The sequence below is a fragment of the Cebus imitator genome, unplaced genomic scaffold, assembly GCF_001604975.1.
Source record: "Cebus imitator isolate Cc_AM_T3 unplaced genomic scaffold, Cebus_imitator-1.0 Scaffold581, whole genome shotgun sequence".
NCBI lineage: Eukaryota > Metazoa > Chordata > Mammalia > Primates > Cebidae > Cebus > Cebus imitator.
Window position 1 is genome coordinate 150,056 of NW_016107896.1, and position 8,486 is coordinate 158,541.

General features: G+C 40.5%; 1 long non-coding RNA gene across 1 annotated transcript; it reads left to right on the forward strand.

Annotated features, from left to right (window-relative positions):
- Window positions 1-5,090: 5,090 nt before the first annotated feature.
- Window positions 5,091-8,053, forward strand: LOC108294476. Its single transcript, XR_001821060.1, has 2 exons — window positions 5,091-5,500; window positions 7,918-8,053. It is a non-coding gene; the product is annotated as an uncharacterized LOC108294476 (long non-coding RNA).
- The last annotated feature ends 433 nt before the right edge of the window (window positions 8,054-8,486 follow it).

Below are 8,486 nucleotides of genomic sequence, written 5' to 3' on the forward strand. Positions count from 1 at the left end.
CAGATTAGGGTTCAGCAAATGATGTATCTAATATGACATTTATATGTCTAGTTTTTGATGTGTAAATCTTCCTTTAGAAAAGATTGGCTTCTTTAAAAAAATGTGTCGACAACTTCAGGCTTATTTTATAAAATAGTACAACAGTAACTATCTATCTATCTATCTATATATATTGTTTTTTAGCTAGTTATGGTGGCTCACGCCTGTAATCCCAGCACTTTGGGAGGCCAAGGCAGGAGGATCACCTGAGGTCTGAGTTCCACACAAGCCTGACCAACATGGAGAAACCCTGACTCTACTAAAAATACAAAATTAGCCGGGCCTGGTGGTGCACACCTGTAATCCCAGCTACTAGGGAGGCAGAGGCAGGAGAATTGCTTGAACCTGGGAGGTGGAGGTTGTGGTGAGCCGAGATGGCACCACTGCACTTCAGCCTGGGCAACAAGAGCAAAACTCCATCTCTAAATAAATAAATAAATAAATAAATAAAATAGAAATTTAAAAAATATTTTTAAAAAAGTAAAATACTCTTTGCCATTTCATAAAATAAGCCTGAATTTGCCATATTGTATAAATACTGGTACTCAAAATACCAAATATTTTAATCAAAATTATTTAGACAGTATGTTTATGTAATTTTATGATTTTTAACTATAGTGATAGACATTCACAAATCTTTCATAAATCAAACATATTAGTATTAGCTTTTTTTTTTTTTAAAGACAGGGTTTCACCATGTGGTCCAGGCTGGCCTCAAACTCCTGACCTCAGATGATCTGCCTGCCTCAGCCTCCCAAAGTACTGGGATTACAGGCATGAGCCACCACAACCGGCAAACAACCCTTGACTCAACTCTGCTCTCTTTTTTCTTTTCTTTTTCTTTTTTAATAAAGACAGGGTTTCTCCATGTTGGCCAGGCTGCCCTCAAACTCCTGACCTCAAGTGATCCACCTGCCTCGGCCTCCAAAAGTGCTGGGATTACAGGGGTGAGCCACTGCGCCCGGCCGGTATTAGCTAATTATTATTACTACTACTACTACTATTATTATTATTGGAGACCGAGTGTCGCTCAGCCACCCCAGCTGGAGTGCAGTGGAGCAATCTCAGCTCACTGCAACCACCATCTCCCAGGTTCAAGCGCTTCTCCCGTCTCAGCCTCCTGAGTAGCTGTGATTACAAGGACCCGCCATCATGCCAGGCTAATTTTTGTATTGTAGTAGAGATGGGATTTCACCATATAGGCCAAGCTGGTCTTGAATTCTTGACCTAAGGTGATGCCCCTGCCTTGGCCTCCCACAGTGCTGGGATTACAGGCGTGAGCCACCGCACCCTGCCTAGTATTAGTCTTTACGTAGTAGTTATATATAAAAGATCAAAGATCTGTTCAAAATGGATATTTTTAATTAATAATTTGATGTTTTCTCATTTTTTTTTTAAGACACAGTCTCGCTCTGTCGTCCAGGCTGGCATGCAATGGCGCAATCTCCGCTCACTGCAACCTCTGCCTCCCAGGTTCAAGCTGATTCTCCTGCCTCAGCCTCACAAGTAGCTGGAACTACAGGCATGCACCACTATGGCTGGCTAATTTTTGTATTTTTAGTAGAGAAGGGGTTTCACCATGTTGGCCAGGATGGTCTCGAACTTCTGACCTTGTGATCGGCCCACCTCGGCCTCCCAAAGTGCTGGGATTACAGGCGTGAGCCACCGTGCCCGGCCTAATTTGGTGTTTTCAAATAAATACACTAAATTTTTGTTTTAATCAGAGTAATTCTGGGGTTAGTGGATTAATTTTTTTATGATGTGTTTAAAAACTTTTAACCTAATATTGATTGATGATGGGTAAACAAATTGATATTTTTCAAATTTCATAGGTCTATTAAATTGTCAAAGATATTTTTAATCAGAAAATTCTGTCGTTCAGTATTCTTTCAGAGATTCAGGTCTAGTTGAATCTGCTCAACCTGTTAATCAGTGTCAGGTGCCAAATTCCAGTTCACTATCAGTGTGCTATATGACTGTCCTTTCCATAGTCTTTGAATTAAATTTGTATTACTTATTTGACTGTTATGTGATACAGCTCATACATTTAAAATGAAACCACCAGTTAAAATGAGTTCTGGCTTAGTATGAAGAAGCTATTAGCAACTCAGTATTACATTACAAATGGATGCGGCTCAAGAAGAATTTAGACAAAAATATTGAACTATAATGTATTGCCAAGACTTAGTGTCTAATGAGCTTACAAATCCAGATTTCAGTACCCATATACAGTTCTACTCAGTACCTCTAAAGGAGGTATATCAAGAATTCTTATGCTACTGAAAAAACAGATTCTGCTATTACCTAAGAAATCAGCTGGATGGTTTTTTGTTGTTGGTTTTGCTTTTTTGTTTTTTGAGAGTCACTCTGTCACCCAGGCTGGAGTGCAGTGGAGCAATCTTGGCCCACTGCAACCTTTGCCTCCCAGGTTCAAGCCAGTTCTTCTGCCTCAGCCTCCTGAGTAGCTGGGATTACAAGTGTGTGCCACCACACCTGGCTAATTTTTGTAATTTTAGTAGAGATGGGGTTTCACCAAGTTGGGTCAGGCTGGTATCGAATTGCTGACCTCGTGATCTGCCCGCATCGGCCTCCTAAAGTGCCGGGATTACAGGTGTGAGCCACTGCACCGGCCTTTGGAAGGCATCTTTATAACCTTACACCACATAAGGAAAAACTGAAAGGTGGTACTAATAAATGCAAAGTAGATCACCTGGAAAACGGTAATGCAGAGTGTCATTTTCAATATTTATTTGAACTTTTGGCATGAAAAATTTGGTAAAATAAAGCTTTTGGTAAGCTTTGTGTAGCTTAATATCAGCATAAAGTAGGAAAAAAATCTTTAAAAGGTCCAATGCATATATATCGATGCATATATATTGATCTTTGTGTTGGGGGAAATCCAATGCATATATATCGATGCATATATATCGATCTTTGTGTTGGGGGAGTCTAAAGCATAACATTTGGTGAACTTGATACAGTTATTTTCAGCATATTGGCATGCTGATAAAATTATTTATATTTAATTTGAGTGAAACATATCCACATCTCAGAAATACAGCTTTGTAGTATGAATAATAAATGCAAAGTCTTTATCCTCAAGAGGATCCTCATTCTCAGCCCAGCATATATGGCAATGCTTTCCACTGGTTCCTCCAAACTGAGGCCTGATTAAGACTCAAATACGGGGAGAGAGGGACCCAGCAGCAGAGAATGTGAGACAAGAAGGATTAGGTACGATAGTCAGCTCTAAGGCTCAGAAATTCCCAGTATAATGACATCAACTATAAAGCTTACAGGGTAAAAATAAACATAAAAAGCTGAAAACTCCATCGGTTGGTTGACTTTGGTGGGAAGGAGTCTCTAGAACTGGAAGCAGCTGTACCAAAAGGATGAAGTCAGAATGACATTTATCTAAGGTTTATTAAGGCAAAGGTTTACAAGCTAGTAAGTATTTGCTCTAAATATTATTACTGTAGCAATATTATTTTCAGTAATGTCAGCTTCCTCAAGCTAGGGATGCCATAGACAAACTAAGACAAGTGCACAATATGTTGTAGGCTATTACTTTCCTTTTTTTTTTTTTTTTTTTTTTTTTTGAGATGGAGTTTCGCTCTTGTTACCCAGGCTGGAGTGCAATGGCGCGATCTCGGCTCACCGCAACCTCCGCCTCCTTGATTCAAGCAATTCTCCAGCCTCAGCCTCCCGAGTAGCTGGGACTACAGGCGTGCGCCACCATGCCCAGCTAATTTTTGTATTTTTAGTAGAGACGGGGTTTCACCTTGTTGACCAGGATGGTCTCAATCTCTTGACCTCGTGATCCACCCGCCTCGGCCTCCCAAAGTGCTGGGATTACAGGCTTGAGCCACCGCGCCCGGCCCTAAAAACAAAATTTTTTAAAAAAGAAAGTGGATTCTTCACAATTACTCCTAAGGTATGGAATCAAACTAAGTGTTAACAGGTGAATGAATGTCGAAAATGTGGTATATTTACACAATGAAATGCTACTCAGCCCTTCAAAAGAAGCAACTCCTGTTTTTGCAACATCAATGAACCTGAAGGACATTATGCTAAATAAAATAAGTCAGCATAGGAAAGAACCCACATAATATTATTTCTATGTAGAGTGTAAAAAAAAAAAAAAAAACTATAGAAGCAGAGAGCAGGATGATGATTGCCTGGGGCTGGGGGTGGAGCAGACATGGGTCAAAAGTAATGGGTCTTCCCTATGTCTCTCAATTTTGATTTACTAGGAAATGGAATTGTATCCTGAAGAATCAAAACCAAAGAAATTATATGTTTGTTAAAGCAATGCAAATTGTATACTGAAATATTAGAAGCTTAGAAAAATAATATATTTTCTGCTCATGTCACCATCCCCTGTGGGTTGTTTTTTTTTTTTTTCAGGTTAAGAGGACTTCATCATCTTTGAGGAATCATATTATTTTTCATCAACTATCTGCATTCTTCTATTTCTTCAGTGAATAAATTTAAAAAGAGATGCTGAGAAGACACATTTGCTGCTGCTTCTTTTTTTTTTTTTTTTTGAGATGGAGTCTTGCTCTGTTACCCAGATAGAGTGCAGTGGCACGATCTCAGCTCATTGCAACCTCTGCCTCCTGAGTTCAAGTGATTCTCCTGCCTCAGCCTCCTGAGTAGCTGGGATTATAGGCACCTGCCACCACGCCTGACTAATTTTTGTGTGTTTTTGGGAGAGACAGGGTTTCACCATGTTGGACAAGCTGGTCTTGAGCTCCTGACCTTGTGTTCCACCCACCTCAGCCTCTCAAAGTGCTGAGATTACAGGTGTGAAGCACCGTGCCTGACCCAAATACTACTTTTTATTAAAAATTGTATTTTAAGCCAGGCGCAGTGGCTCATGCCTGTAATCCCAGCACTTTGGGAGGCTGAGTCGGGCTGATCACAAGGTCAGGGGTTTGAGACCAGCCTGACCAACATGGTGAAACTCCGTCTCTACTTAAAAATACAAAAGTTAACCAGGTGTGGTGGCGCACACCTGTAATCCCAGCTACTTGGGAAGCTGAGGCAGGAGAATTGCTTGAACCCGGGAGGTGGAGGTTGTGGTGAGCTGAGAGTATGTCATTGCACTCCAGCCTGGGTTACAGAGCAAGACTCTGTTTCAAAAAAAAAAAAATGTATTTTATGTAAGTATTCAATTACTATCACCTTTCTTCTCTATTTCAATGCCTTCTTCACTTTACACCAATTAAAAACAAGCCAGCTAGTGCCAGGAAAGCACGTGGTGCTATTGCCATTTTAAAGATGATGATGAAGAGCACTCGTTTGAGTAGTACTCATGTGCTGAACAATGTTATTTAACACAAAGTACTGATTTTCTATTTTTCCCTAAATTTATTGATAAAATTTTAGCTAAGAAGATTTTATCTCATTCAAGTGTGTTTTATGGAATCTGTCAACATTTACTACCTGAACTTACCAGGTAAGTCATTTATCTTTTTCATGAATCTAAATTAAGTAATGTAGATAAACAGTATTTTAATAAAAGCCTTTCTGAAGCAAAGTACGTACATAAAATTTCATTATAGGCCACGCGCAGTGGCTCACACCTGTAATCCCAGTACTTTGGGAGGCTTGAGGCAGGTGGATCACCTGAGGTCGGGAGTTCAAGACCAGCCTGACCAACATGGAGAACTCTTGTCTCTACTAAAAATACAAAATTAGCTGGGCGTGGTGGTGCTTGCCTGTAATCCCGGCTACTTGGGAGGCTGAGGCAAGAGAATTGTTTGAACCCGGAAATCGGAGGTTGCAGTGAGCCGAGATCGCGCCATTGCACTCCAGCCTGGGCAACAAGAGCAAAACTCCACTTGAAAAAATAAAAATAAATTTCATAATAATATGGTAAATGTGTGTTAACCATGTTCCCAGTAATCCCTCTGAACACAGCATTCTCAGTTCCCTGTATTTACCTCGAGTCACTCAGGGGAAATTGGCATCTCTGTACACAGGCAGAAGAAGGTGCTGAGGAGAGGTACATCACATTGCACAGAAATTCTGTCCACGTGCGCTTCCCAGGTCTTCATTTAATCGGGCCGTCGCTTGCATGGCTAGATACACTCTGAATCTGGTCATACTGTTTTTGGTGGCTAATGGCATTTGTTACCCATCAGTTTTCTACAATTATTTGCTTTGTTGAAAAATAAATCTTATGCTAATTTACTCTAAATTGAGAGACTAGATTTACAGTTTTCAATTTTTAAATGTGAAAGCAAATCAGAGAAGAACAATATGTATGTGTATCATCCATTTTCCTGCCTATGAACATTCTTCTGTTGCCTTGGAAACCCTAGGAAGCACCTAAAGAATTCTCCCTTCAAATTGTTTAGCCAGGATTGTAGATTTCAAAAGATCCAGAACTTAATAATTGAGCAAAGCAAAACTCTTGTCTTTCCTTGTTGTTAGTAATCTGTTGAATCAGAAAACATGGCAGTTATGCCAAGCCATTGAAAAGATGTGGTTTTGATGAATGTTATTCTATTTCAAATGTTGTCTTTAATTGTTACTTTTATCTTGTTACTCTAAGAGAAACTACATACCTATTTATGCATTCAGGAAATATTCATATTATGGCTGGGTGTGGGGGCTCATGCCTGTAATCCTAACACTTTGTGAGGCTGATGTGAGTGGATCATTTGAGGTCAGGAGTCCCAGACCAGCCTTGCCAACATGGTGAAACCCCATCTCTACTAAAAATACAAAAATTAGCCGGATGTGATGGCGTGTGCCTGTAATCCCAGCTACTTGGGAGGCTGAGGCAGGAGAATCATGTGAACTTGGGAGACAAATGTTGAAGTGAGCCAGGATCCTGCCACTGCACTCCAATTTGGAAGATAAAGTGAGACTCCATCTCAAAAAAAGAAAGAAAGAAAAAATATTTCTATTAAGGTATTTAAAGTTCATTATTGGCTGGGCGTGGTGGCTCGCGCCTGTAATCCTAGCACTTTGGGAGGCCAAGGTGGGTGGATCACCTGAGGTCAGGAGTTCAGGACCAGCCTGGCCATCATGGTGAAACCTCATCTTTAAAAAAAAATAAAATAAAATAAGTAAAAGTCAGTATTATAGTACAGTATAGCAGAACTCTATAAAAATTAGAAGAAGCTCACTATGGTTTCAAGGATTTTTAATTGTGAAAACAAATGATTAGGTATGCTTTTCCTTTTCTCTTTTTTTGAGACTGGGTTTCACTGTGTCACCCAGGCTAGAATGCAGTGGTGTAATCTCGCCTCACTGCTGCCGCCATTTTCCAGGCTCAAGTGATCTTCCCACCTCAGACTCCTTAGTATCTGGGAACACAACTGTGTGCCATCATGCCGGGCAATTTTTATACTTTTAGTGGAAATGGTTTTTTGTCATTTTGCCCAGGCTCATTTCAAACTCCTGGGCTCAAGTGATCCATCCACCTCAAACTCCCAAAATGCTAGTGGTACAGAAGATAGAAAGAAATTGTTTAGGCACATCGTGAAGGTGAGAGAGTTCCTGGCAAGGTTTCCCTTTTAACCAAAAGCAGCCTGAAAATTAGAGCTGCAAACATAGATAAGCAAACTGGAAGCTGGCACTTTTAAATGCCAGCAGCTATGCCCTTAGAAAAGGGTTACCTGAGAGCTGGTGATGTTCAACGCAGAGGCTCCTTCCTCCCTTTTCTCACCGTGTGTACATTAAAGAAATAGGCAACATGGCATTGGCCAGGCAGAAAACTCATCTGCATAATAAAAAATGATTGTGGGGGCAGCCAGATTTTCATACTTATGCAAGTGGCACAACTAGTCCTAACCATTTTTTTGCTCTGTATACAAATGGCACACCTAATCCAACCCATCTTTCATGCCCTATGTAAATCAGACATTGCCTCGTCAAGATCATCTATAAAACACCTGCCATTTCACCATGGAACCAGCTACCACTTCTTCAAGACCCCTCTCTGCCGCAGAGAACTCTTCTCTGTCTTTCGCCTATTAAACATCCACTCTGAACCTAACTCTGTGTGTGTCCATGTTCTACTTTTCCATGGCCATGAGACAACAAATCTCAGGGATTTACCCCGGACAATAATGCTGCATCACTAGGATTATGGGCATGAGCCAAGGCACCAAGCTGGTATGCTTTTTCATAATGACTTCAATTCTAGGAGAGTACCCACTGGACTTTATGACATTTCTGTAACACATACAGTAACACTTGGCCACCAAAATGGTGCAGACGTTCTGATTTTATTAGAATGAGTTCAGCCTTCTGGGGAGACTATTGGTATCCCAGAGGCTGACTATTCACTACAGCTTACTTAATGTGGCTTCATGATGCCAGTGAGTCCTTTCAGCCAGGTTGCCTTTTTCTCCTCATTGATGTAGTCATGTCGTGATCTCCTTTGTTTATCATATGCTATTCCAGGTGATAGGTGATTATTTCTTCTG